Source organism: Mus musculus, chromosome 8, assembly GCF_000001635.26.
Source record: "Mus musculus strain C57BL/6J chromosome 8, GRCm38.p6 C57BL/6J".
NCBI classification, from domain to species: domain Eukaryota; kingdom Metazoa; phylum Chordata; class Mammalia; order Rodentia; family Muridae; genus Mus; species Mus musculus.
The window spans coordinates 20556968-20567423 of NC_000074.6; positions in this window are offsets into that span (position 1 = coordinate 20556968).

The following is a 10456-nucleotide window of genomic DNA, read 5'->3' on the forward strand; positions in this document are numbered from 1 at the left end:
GGTCGCTGGCAGGGCATGGTACTGGTGTCGCAAGATCCACTTTGGAGGGCTATACACTCTTGTCCCATCAAAGTCAGTGTATGGCTCATCATGAAGCAGGGCACGGGAACCAAAATCAATGAGTTTAATGGAACCCTGGCATAGGTCAATCAGGATGTTCTCATCCTTGATATCCCAATGGACAACTCCACAGGCATGGCAGTGCTGGACAGCTGCCACGACTTGGGTAAAGAAGCTGCAGCTACAGCTTTCACCCAGCAGCCCCTTCTCTGTGATGTAGTCAAAGAGATCCTGAGCAGGCATAGGCCACTCAAGGACCAGCATGAAGCCTTCGGGTGTTTTGAAGTCAAGCAGGTGTATCACACCCTAATGGCCATTGTCTTCACCCACCTTCCACAGCAACGCAACCTCAAGTGGGCAGGTGACTGAGTCTGACACGGTGGACCAGCCTAGCACACAGTTCCAGGAGATTACTTTGATGGCCACCTGATGTCTATCCGTGACGCTGTGTCCCGTGAAGGAATGCTTGACTTTTTAAACTTTTGTATGAGTTCATTAAGCAACCTCATTAAGTTGAGCAATTTTTTAGTCTCTCTGAGCGTTATGCTTGTCTAGAGCAGTATTTTCAGCTCAAAATGTCCCAGAGAGGTATATGGATTCATTTCTGGGTCACAGCAGGGTCTTCTGGGGGTGCATGCTTTCCACTGTGTACCACACTGTTCGCTTCCGCGCTGGGCGCCAAATAAGTCTCCAGGCCCGCCCGGCCCGTGCGTGCGCGGCCTCGGTGTTGCGTCACTAGGAAGCGCGCGCCCGAGCCGCCGCCGCCGCCGCCGCCGCCGCCGCCGAATCCCCAACAAGGAGCGAAGGCTGCGGCCGCCACCGCCACCACCCGCCGCCGCACCCGTCACAGCCGGGCGCCGGAGCAGGCCCGTGTGGGCCCAGGTAAGCGGCATCGGCGCGCCCGCGCACCCCCGCGGCGAGGCTTCTACATTCAAAGTTTTTAAAAGATAGATCTTGTTCCCAATCCAGCCCTTCTACTGAGGCTAAGAACATGAGCATCTTTCCCTCCATCTACCTTCCCAGTGTCTCCTTTAGGATCTGCTGATTTCAAAGGCCATCTGAATGTTTTCCCAAATAAATAGTTGTCTAACTAACTAACTAACGACAGCAGTCTTAATTCACTAGTTCTTCACTCAGAGGATTGTTATCACCAGAAAGTCTTTGATCACCCTCCTCTATGAAAAGTTTTATGGTCTTCTGATTATTCTTCCTTGTCTACTCGTGGCTACTTAGCTAGTAAAAGTATGGCTGCTCTCAACTGTGACTTAAGTATGAAATATACACTGAGCCTAAAACAGAACATTAAAACAAAGTAGAGGTAAAATAAGATAGTTTATACACTGGGTAAATGCTGTAATTATCTGATGGGGATAGGACTATGTGATAAAATATGTGGTTAAAATTAATGGACTTTTTATAACTTTAAAAAATGTGTCTTTCTGAATATTTACCATTCTCCAGATTTCAATGAATTCTATGTTAGTGCGTCCTAATGAAGTTCTATATGAGCAGGCCTACTAGCTGACCTTAGACCATTACCAAGGGTTGAAAACTACAATCCAGGAATGGCTGCCTCAGCACTGACCCACAGACAGACGCTTGTATACAGAGAGGCATTTAATGATATATTTCTGTCCTTTTATTTTAGAGGAGAATTTTGATCCTAAGGAAGAATACTTTGTCTAAGTTGCACCGTTATGTACTAACAGAACTTATATTATAGCATACTCATCTTCCCTTATGGTCTAGAGATCTTTGGCCCAATGGCCTTTGGAAATTCAGAGATTAAAAAAAAAATGGCATTTTATACAATTGCACTAATGATCTTCACAGTGGCAATATTTCACAGTTGGCCAAAAAAAGAACTGCCAATTTATTTCTTTAAGATTACCATAAATTTCTATATTTGCTGTTTGGGTGATGAAAGAAAGTTCCCAGGCTAACTCATGCACAGGAGGTACACTGTCATCTTATAGGTAGGGTGCTGACAAACAGCTTAGGGCCCATGGTGGCAGCAAAGAAGCATAGTCACCTAGGTCTTCAGAGAAATGAGATCACGTGTTCTGCCATTTGCATGGTTTGGGGAGAGAGAGATGCTATAGTTTGACTTTTGCTTCTAACTAGTTTGGTTGTTGCCTTGATCTTATTGAAATCTGAACAATTGGATATTACTTTGTAGCTACTCTATGCTTTAGGTGCCTCCTAACCTGACTTTGCAAGGCCTTTGACTAGTTACAAATATTTTCTGTCGTTTTTCATTGAAGTTCTTGGAAAATCTGGTTCCCATAGCCAATCATTTGAATACAGGTCGCCCTGGCCGCAATGATCAATGGTTAGTTTATGGTTTACTTGTCAGAACAGCAGGAAAGGTTTCATCAGCCATACCTCAGAGAAGGAGTAGGTAAGGCATTGGAGACTATGGACAAGCTTGTTTGCTTGGAAGAGGCCACAAGAATAACCACGGTGTTACAAGTTCATCTGCCAAACTGATTCTGGTTGTTGGATGCTTTGTTTGTAGTGTTGTTAGATCCACTCATTCCTCGAAGACTTTTACCAAGTTCTATAATTGTCTAAGCATCAAAAACACACTGATTCCTATGTATCACCGAGACCCATCCAGACTTGACCCTGAATGAATGAAGGAGAAAATAAGCATAAAGAACACTTTTTATATATTTACTGTTTGGGCCCAGAGGGAGGTTTGACTGTATGCTTTTCAAATTATAAATGATGTCACAGTAAGCTAAGCATCTTGTCATTGCCACTTCGTGCATGTCTTCCCTCAGGTAGTTTTGTTCAGGAACAAGAAAAGTCAGAAGTGGAATCTAATTTTTTCCACATATTCATATGGAACATTTATTCACAGTTGGAGCTGACATTGCTCACAATGTTGTTTCGGATATGTGTTGATGTATTTTATTCATATCAATGAGTAAAATTTAGAAATATTAAGAGTTAGAAAAGCTGTCTCAAGAATTGAGTGGAGCATGAATAATAGAAGATATTCTTTGTACTCATTGGATATAACTACCTTATTGCTCAAATATGATTGAATTATTGTGAGACAGGAGGTCTTTGGAGTCCTATGACCATGGGACCCACGAGTATCATTTATATTAAGTTATGTTGAAAATGCTATGAAATGCTGCATAGCATGCTTTATACTGCTGGCCAGTATTATAAAAACCAGATGACTAAGAAGAGATGAAACTACTATTACCATAGCTGCTACTACTGCTACTATGGCTACTACTACTACTACTACTACTACTACTACTACTATTACTACTACTACTACTTAAGTTAATGAAATCTATAAAGGATTTAATCAGATGGTTGACTAAGCTTTGCATAACTCTCTGGTTATTAAATGTCATTCCTATTTCCAAAACTGTGTGTGGAGGCAAAAAGTGACACTTATCTTTGAGCTCCTGTAAATTTCTATTGAAGTTTAAAATTATCTTCATTTTTGTTTCTTTGCTATGACTCACTATAGTATTTGTGTCTGGCATTTGAGAATGGAACGATATACATTATGATATTTTGTGTACTGCCCACTGTATATTCTGTACCCAAGAAAAAGTGAATCCAAACTTAAGTCTTGCACCAAATGCAGAAATCTGAGATAGAGAATTACGTTTCAACCATTCTTGTAATACTTCCTTGTCGCAGACCCTCTGGGTCCCTGGTCTGCGAGGAACGCGATTACTTAAGCAGATGGGCAAAAGAGTCGGATGAAATGACAATCAGACACACGCAAGAGAGGTGTTGAATCTGAATGTAATGTTCTGGTTGAGCTTCAGACTTATATTACAACGAATTATCAGAGGATACAAATCACAAAAGACAAGATACACTGAAATTCACCAGTTACAGCAGAAAGGAATTTGCAGGGACTAATTAAATGTTTACATTAGGGATAACAAGCCCTGCCTAGGATCAGCCTAATGCCAGGCAAGAATTTCACACTTTAAGGTTAAAAGCATCAGGGGGTTGTTAACTCTTGACAGGCCTTAAGAGTAATGTGTTATCACAGAGCTCTAAATTCTTAGGTCTAGTAAAACTTATCCTGTCTGCAGAGTTCCCCCTTATCAGGGTAGTATATCAACTTGTACTTGACATGGAATGTAGCCTGTAGTAAAAGATTTCTATCTCAGTGAGACTTTTAGTCTCTTTCTGCAGACAGCTGAGTTAATGGCAAGTGCTTTATTGTTTTATGGTAGAGCTTAATTAGTTACTGAATAGGTTAAACTCCTTGCTGCTATCAGGAATCTAAGAACACTGGGAAAAGGCTTTAGCTATGTTAGAATTCAATCTTAAAAGGCATTTACTATAAGGTAATGCTTAATAGAGTGCACGTGAATCTATACACTAGACTAATGTGGTAGAAATTTGAATATTATGGGTTAGGGAAAGAAATGCCATAACTCTGGGAGGAAAATTTCCATGGAACTCTTATTCTCATAAAACAACTTCCAGGCTTTTCGCCTGACAAACCAATCCAAACTGGAGAGTTGACTTTCGCCAGACATCCAGGAGGAAAGTCCTAGAAATTCATTTCTCATGAGCAGCTTTTTGGCATTTCTGCCTCACAAGCTGACTCCACCAGAGTGCCCTGACACTTCCTCTCTCCCTCCTCTATGATTTTCACAGAGAAGGCATAATTCCTGTGATTTGAATTGAAAGAGGGACCAGCTCTGCGCTGAGTGATGAGATCTGAGCGCAGAATAAAATATTCTTGAGTTAATTTGCATAATAGAATCCGATTAGTTACAAAGCTGTGTTTGTTGAAGGAGAGACCAGAGTCCCTTTGCTCACCCACATGGAAACCTTGCAGATACAAAAATAGAATTTTGAGCTCTGGTGAGAACCTTGATAATATACTTTGCATAATAATAACCTGTCTTTAGCTGTCAATTAGCTCGCTAGATATAAAAAGATTGGGTCAGTGTGTCTGATTCTTCCAGCTCTGTGGGGAGGAGAAAACTGAAAACCAAATCTGCTTGCTTTTTGCTAACTGTTTTTGTCTTTCATTTCCTACCCGATAACAATTTCCAGCAGGAGTCCAAATATACTTAAACACCCATATATGTCATTTTCTTTTAAGGAGACAAGCAGGCTCAGCAGCCTGCTTAAGAAGGACTCTCTGCTCTCTAGATAGAGGGGTGAGCCTTCCACTTAGAACTGGTGATTTTGCAAATCCATTTTCCTGTCACACTATTACTCTTGTGACTTTCAACAACATTTATTTTTTCCCTCCAAGCACTGTGCTCCCTTCGTAAAGTGAAGTCTTCTTACGTGTGTTAGTGGAACCCTGATGCTTAGGCATCCTGGCCAGCTGCTAGGAAGAGCTTTAATGGGAAGATTGCCATTGGGGTGGCAAGTGCTTTGGGGTTTTTTATTAATATTAATTAGAACATTGATAGATTTCTCTAATTATTACCCACATCAAGGTCTCCTTAGGAGGGCAGCCTTTTATTAATTTCTTTGTGAGATCTGTGCTAAATTTCTACAGTATTCAACAGTCCAGTCTTGAGAAGTTCCAGGTCTTTCTTAAAAAAAAAAAAAAAAATCACAGAATTAAATAAACAAAACTCCCTGAATCCATCCTTTAAAGGCTACCTTTAGAAATTTTAAGATAGAGATTTAAGGATAAGAAAATAAAGATTAGTTATACTACATTATTACACTTAATATTGATAATTTATACTCTTGTGTCCATCTTCATTTCAATATCTTCTATGGAATATTTTCTCCTTTACTTTCTGTTCTGATTTTTTTTTTTAACACTTGATCTTAGCCAAAAGGCAGAGAAGCGATGACGTTTTTTTTTTTTTAAATATGATCATGTATGTACTCACTTCAGGTTCCTCAGTCTTGAGTTAGTATCAAGAAAAGGCAATTATAAGCTGGGCAGTGGTGGTGGCACATGCCTTTAATCCCAGCACTTGGGAGTCAGAGGCACGTGGATTTCTAAGTTCGAGGCCAGCCTGTTCTACAGAGTGAGTTCCAGGACAGCCAGGGCTACACAGAGAAACCCTGTCTGGAAAAAAACAAGAAAGAAAGAAAGAGAGAGAGAGAGAGAGAGAGAGAGAGAGAGAGAGAGAGAGAGAGAGAGAGAGAGAGAAAGGAAAGAAAGAAAGAAAGAAAGAAAGAAAGAAAGAAAAGAAAGAAAGAAAGAAAGAAAGAAAAAGAAAGAAAGAAAGAAAGAAAGACAAGGAAAGAGAGAGAGAGAAAAGGCAATTATGTAGATACTGAGGCAGAGGCATCTCTCTGTGTTTGGTCTTTCACCTTCTCTTAGCGATGCACAATTAGCTAGAACTGGAGAGGGTAGAATCCAGGTCTGGGATCTGTTATCCCACAGGATTCAATCCCATCTTTTTCCCTGGCATTCTCAAAAACTTTGGAAAAGTTACTTACCTCCGTGTGCTTTATTCCACTTGCATATGTAATGGACATGACAATACCATTTATGTTTGTGTGGTTTTTGTAACTTAACTCATGGAAAGTCCACTTGAGGAGGTTTGGAGGATAATACTAAAAATACTAGCTATTCTTTTTTTTTTTAATCACAGGTCTGTTATTGCTATCTAGCCAACTCCAGACAATGAACTAACATTCTTCAGTTTGATAGGTCTTAGGTAATATTTTTCATTTCTTTATGCACTTTAAAAACAGACAAAGGGGGGCTGAAGAGATGGCTCAGCAGTTAAGGGCACTAACTGTTCTTCCAGAGGTCCCAAGTTCAATTCCCAGTATCCACATGGTGGCTTTTGACCATCTGTAATAAATAGGATCTGATTCCTTCTTTGGGTATGTGTGAAGACAGAACACTCATGTAGAATAGATAAATAAGTAAATATTTTAAAAATTAAACATTAAAAAAAGAGAAAAGGGAAAAGAAGGTTTTTGGTTTTGTTTTGTGTTTTTCAAAATAGACAGCAGAGTTAGATAGTCTAGGCTCAAATCAATTTGGCTATCAACAGAACTTTATAGTGGCACAAATTGTATTTAATTTGTCTAGATCTCAATATTAATATCCTTTTAACAGAATATTCACTGTACCCATTAATAGGGTTGGCATATTAATCAATAAATTACTTAATAATTATGAAGCTTTTAGAATGATGGCTAATAAACCCTAATTTTATCACGTTTATTTTACTCTAAAGAGAATAATTGACTTAAAATTCAAATTCTATAAAACAAGGGTTAGTTATCAAGGTAGCTAATATATTGAATTATATTCAGTCATATAAGCATTTAAAAATCACAAGACCAATTAGTTAATTTTATGCATTTAGTTTTGCTATTGTTTTCAACAGAAATTTTATAATGTTATCTTTTTTATAAAAATAGTAAAGTTCATTGTTTATTGGTCACATTGGAACTCTTACTAATTAGTATGAAACTAGAAGGTTTTTTTAATATGTTTATATAAAGTAGAAAAGTTGTCATGTAATTTCAGCACTTTAGTGTCAGAAATAATTGTGCTTTACAGCAACATGGCAACAAAAAAAAGAGGGTAGAAATATCAACTTTAATTAAACCCTTTCTTTCAAATACACTTCACAGTTTATATGCAGGAATAATTTATCACCTTGTGAATGAACACTTAATACTTGGCATGATATAAAATGGGCAGGAACCCTACACCAAGTTTGAAGTTCAAGGGTGTGCTTGATCTCATACACTGAGTTGTTATGGATGGCCCCTTTGAACTCAGGTCCTAATCCATGTGTAGTAAATACAACTAATTAAGAAGCTACCAGTCACAGCCCTAGCATCTGAAACAGAAAAGACACTCCCCACAATCATTCATCAAAACCCCAATCACATATAAGAAGATGGAAGCCACTGGTAGAAAATTTTATTCAGGACTTTCCCCAATTAGGAGGCAGAGGGGAACTTCAGAGCTTCAGGTACAAATCAGCATTGGGGCCTGGTGTCCTCAGTTAAGCCAGACTTCTCTCTGTTGTTTCCTGTGGCCTCACTTTAAGATCTTTTCCTGCTGCAGACTTCACTGTGCTTTTTCCACATAGTGCTCTGGACTTGCCGCAAGCAGCACTTTGTGCATCATTAAACTGATGCTTTTCTGGGCAGTAGAGATTACTCGGTGGTCAAGAACATTTGCTGATCTTACAGAGGACCTGAGCTGGGTTCCCTTCACTCATGTCCAGCCTGTCATAACCATCTAGAGCTCCATCTTCAGTGGATCTGATGGCTTCTGGCCTTGTGAACATCTGAACTCATGTACACAACAACAGCAACAATGATAAGAACAACAACCTCCCCTCATGAGTCACACACAGACACACACACACCCTTACATACACAGACACACGCATACACCATTATACACTTACAGAGAGAGAGAGACAGAGAGAGATGTCAGTGTGAATCTATAAATATATTTCATGTGAGGAATGAGGTTGGTGTGTGACAGCAAGGCATCTTTTGCCTTTATTCCTTCATACTGCATTTTACACATTCCAATGCATCTGTAAACAACAAATACTAAGTAAGGTCTTCAACTCCCTATTTCTTGAGAAGAGACAGGAGTAATCCTATGGAGAAGTTGTATTTGCATGATAGCAGACACCTTTGTATCTGCAGCATGTCCAAATATTATCTTGGTGTAAGACCAAAGACTTGAAAAAGCTAAGTCAGACTACCAAGAGAAAAGGGATTTGCTATGTGAATAAGAAGTCTACCAGAGCCGGGCGGTGGTGTTGCACACCTTTAATCCTAGCACTCGGGAGGCAGAGGCAGGCGGATTTCTGAGTTTGAGGACAGCCAGGGCTACACAGAGAAACCCTGTCTCGAAAAAAAAAAAAAGTCTACCAGCCCTCTTGTGCCCAAGACTACTAAAGCCAAATGGCTAAGTAACTCTACTTCCTTTTTCTCTGAGTGCTTCCCTGCCCGTTTTTTGTTTTGTTTTGGTTGGTTTGGTTTGGTTTTTGTCATCTCCAGTTTCAAGGCACATGTGCACAATGTGGTTAGCAACAGTGACAGGCTTGCATTTTGCCTCCCTGGGAAAATGAGAGGAATCTAGGTTCTCACTCTGTGTTTATCCATGGGTAATGGGTTAATAGAGAATGCATGTGTTTTTGAGAACACCTGGACTCTGGATACCACCAAGAAGAAGCAGATATTTCTAAAAAAAGGAAAGATGAATTTTAAGTGGGAGGAGTAATCAAAGAATGTTATATAGGGGGAAATTCAAGAAGTCTGGGAGCTAGAGGGACTCTAGGTCAGTGAAGTACAAGGAATCTGGGAAGGTAAACTATGCCAATGGCTCCATCTTACTGCTAATGAGTAGGAGTGTGCTGGTTGGGTTTGAAGAAGCAATAATATGCTGCCTGCAACAGGTTAACTGTTCAACTTTTCTTCTTGTGATTGGGGTGAGACTGGAAAGCATCCTATGAAAAGCTGTCCAGCAAGATAGGATGCTGAGCTGGTGAGGGAGACGTCAGACCATAAAAGAACAAATTGATGTGGTAGCTGTAATTGACTTCAGTAGCATTAATAGATCCTCCAGTGAGTCAATGGGAATTTGACCTATTAGTTGACACTGTAGTGTTAATTGATCAGCATAATTTAATTAATTGATTCACAAAGCTCAATGAAGACTTGCCTTTTTAAATTTTTTCTCTATAAATACAGTACCTTGCTAGGTTGGGCTGTGCTGGAATTCACTATGAAAGTCAGATTAGATCAAACTAGCCTCTGACTTCTTAAAATTTCTGTGATCCTTCTGTGCCTGTCTACAGAGCTCTGGATTCCATACCTGTACCCCTCCCACACGCATACCTTAGTCATTCATTTCTTCATTGATTATTTTGATTACCATCATCATTTCCTGAGGTCTGCCTTGTCTTTCCTTCCATCTCACAGACTATGACATTTTCCATTTGTGCTTAAGTCTTGGTTTATGCTGTGGTTGGCCAACTGTAATGGTTATGAAATTCTGGTGGTTTTTTTTTTTTTTGTTTTTTTTTTTTCATTGTATCCTATCTTCTCCATTCTTAAAATAGAAGCTTTTGCTTTAGTATTCAATTCAGGCACCATATCCTTTAAGCATCCTCTCTTTGCTGTGCTGGCCTCTGGCATCCTTGCTGTGGATGCACACATATGATCAATGAATAATAGAGAGTTTCTGGGTTCTAGACATTGTATTAGTGGCTTTATATTCCCATTTCTCTTGATCATTGCAGCAACCTTTCAACGAATATTATTCTTATCTACATTTCTGAAATGAGCAAGCTGGGTTCAGAGAAAGCTGTCAGCTTTCCCAAAGCTGACAAGTGGTAAACTGATACTCAAACCACATGTTTGCTAAATGAAAACGAAACAATAGGTGGATGGAGGCTGCAGCTAATCTCATCTCTTTCTC